Source organism: Austrofundulus limnaeus, unplaced genomic scaffold (genome assembly GCF_001266775.1).
Source record: "Austrofundulus limnaeus strain Quisiro unplaced genomic scaffold, Austrofundulus_limnaeus-1.0 Scaffold72, whole genome shotgun sequence".
Taxonomy (NCBI): Eukaryota; Metazoa; Chordata; class Actinopteri; order Cyprinodontiformes; family Rivulidae; genus Austrofundulus; species Austrofundulus limnaeus.
The window spans coordinates 1,726,026-1,728,827 of NW_013952474.1; positions in this window are offsets into that span (position 1 = coordinate 1,726,026).

A 2,802-nucleotide genomic window follows, 5' to 3' on the forward strand; every position below is an offset into this window, starting at 1 on the left:
TCCTTGTTTCCCAAACTGTTTGACCAAGCAAGCTGAGTCGAGAGCGACAGAACCACCTACATTGTCCAAATTCCTACAAGCTGCCTCAACGCCCTCTTTCTCATCTTTGTTGTATCTCTSTGCTTCCTTGACTTGATGTAATTTTTCACCTTCAATGGCTGACATGGACTGAGATCTGTTGACACGGTTCACACTTAAACTGTGTGGATCACGAGTTTGAGATCTTGACTGTCTATCATTTCCTCGACCTTGCTCAGAAGCTGAAGTGAGACGCATTCTGTTGACTTTTCTAATTCCTTTTTGCTCAGTCTTGTCACTGTCAATCAAAGGAAGCTTTTTTCCAGAGAGGTCAGCCATGGACATTGACTGGTAGTGGCCTTGCTTCAAAGATTGTTTTGATGGAGTGTCCAAAGTAAAGGTGTAGCAGGAGTCTTCACTACCTACTGGGGATGGAGGGCTCCCACTGTCCATTGAAGGTTCAGTCAAGGACTTCTTCTTGGAGAGGATTTGTTGTGAAGAAGTAAGATGCCTTGTGGAAAGGTCTAGCAGACCGTGCCTGGAGAGTGAACCTTTACGTCTACATTTTGGAGATCTTATTGCATTGCTTCTTTTTTCATTGGTTTCTTCAACAGAACAGGACGGTTCTTCATGTGAGACCAAGATAAAAGTCTTTTGCCTCCTTTTATTTTTTGCCACTCCATGTRTTTTTGTTTCGTTGGGTCTGCCATCAACATCATCACTTTCTGATTCCGCTTGACTAGAGAATTGTGGAATAGACAAAAATAGATCTTGTCCCTGTGTATCTGAAGAGATGGATTCTACCTCTTCATCTTGGGATGATTCGGAAACACTGCAGTGTCTTGGAATGGGAGATGTGGGTGTTTTAAAGTCTTCGTCATTTTCTGTAGAGCTAGACAGTTGTAGTTTCCGGACAATGCGCATGTTCCCTCCAGTTGATTTATTACATTCCTCTGGACTACACCGTTGCCCTCCTTTGCTCGACTGTGGTTCCTTTCGAATTTCACATGGAGTTACATTTGAAAATGTTTCGTCACCAGAGTGTAATGCGCACTTCTGTCRTTGGATGCCGCAGACGCCAACATGGTATGTCATGCCCTGCTCACAAACAMCAACCTCTCCCAGGTAAAAGGTCTTGGACTGGGAGCTTGGTAGGAAATGAACTCTTTTCAGAGTGAGAGAGATTTCCCATGGTTGTGTGACCTCTGCCACACCTTTTTGTAGCTGATCTTTGTTGGATCCACCAGCAGTGAAACCCCATCTTTGAATCTGTTCCCTCAGTTGTCCAATTTTTCGAAGTTGTTGGTCAACAAGCGTCTGCAGGACTCTCACAGCTGCAGCGTTCTCCCTCTTCACTTGACTAAGTTGTCGCTGGGCTTCCCTGTGGTCCTGCTCCACCTTCTCAAGAAGGCGCCGCTCCTCTCGCTGAGCTTCTATCACAGCGTTGTCCAGCTCACGATTCACTTCCTCTATTTCAGCTTGCTGTCGCTCCCTGAGACTCTGGAGTTCTCGTTCCCCTTTCTCCAAGTTTAAAATTGCCTGTGTCACCCATGGAGGTGAAAATGTAGGTGATTGGGGTGTAAAGATTGACTCCTGTGGGGTGTAGAATAAAGGAGGTGAGGGGGTCACCTCARGCTGATTTGAAAAGTTGTAATTCAGCAAGGCTGTCAATCCAGGGAGGGCTTTTCTTTCAGAGTGGGACCTCAGTAACATTGTGGTAAATGGGTTTCGCCTTTCTCTCTCCTTTTTATGCCTGCAAAAACAAAAATGCACAGGAAACAAAGGCAAAACTTATTGTCAATTTGTGTGTCAAAACCCATGAAACTGGTGAAATAATTGTTCTTGTGTAGAATWTTTAGAAAGATACAGCATTCTGAAGCTAGAATCTCACTGGGCTATACAGTACTCATTATTACAAGAAAATAAACAAACCTTCAGTTGCAGTTTTCTTAAATTCAAGTTTTTGTTAATAAATGACCAGATTATAAATTTGTATTTTAGTAAGTTCACCTAATGTTCTGCCCACTTTTGCCTACATCATACTCATCCCCTTGTTTATGACTTAATCTACTGGAGTACATTTCTGAAACAAGGATTAGTAGAATTGTATTATTATATCACTTGTTCCTGAGTGATGGGAGGATGGACATGGATCCACTGATTGAGATCTCATCCTCAGTAATGAGGGKATTGCTTTGGTCAGTCGTGGTGAACAAAAAGTTGATTTGAAAGCCAAAACTCTGGATCTGTTAAAGTCCCAACCCTCACCTGTAGTTATGAGCTTTGGATCATTACCCAAAAAATCAGCCATCACCCTTAGAGATAGGATGAGGAGTTCAGAGTAGAGTTGCTGCTCCTCTGGATCTAAAGGAGTCAGTTGAGGTGGTCCATCTGATCAGGATGCCTCCTGGACCTTTGGAGGTTTTAGGGGGCATATCCTACTGAGATCCTGGGTCAGAGCCAGAACTCACTGGACAGATTATTTATTCTTTCTCTAGTCTGGGAACACTTTGGGGTCCCCCAGAAGGAGCTGGAGAGGGTCTCTGAGGAGAGGGAGGCCTGGGTTTCTGTACAGGATTTGTTGCTCTCATGATCAAACCATAGATAAACAGTAAAGAAAAATGACATGATTTCTAAACTTGGACATGTAGCTTTAGATGTTTTCTGTCATAAAAAGCTCCCATGCAGGCATCAACAAACAGCTCTAGCACTCTTATGGCAGGATCCTTGCAACAACTCTGTGACTATTTGGAGAAAAAAATCGCTACAAGATTTTTCTGAACA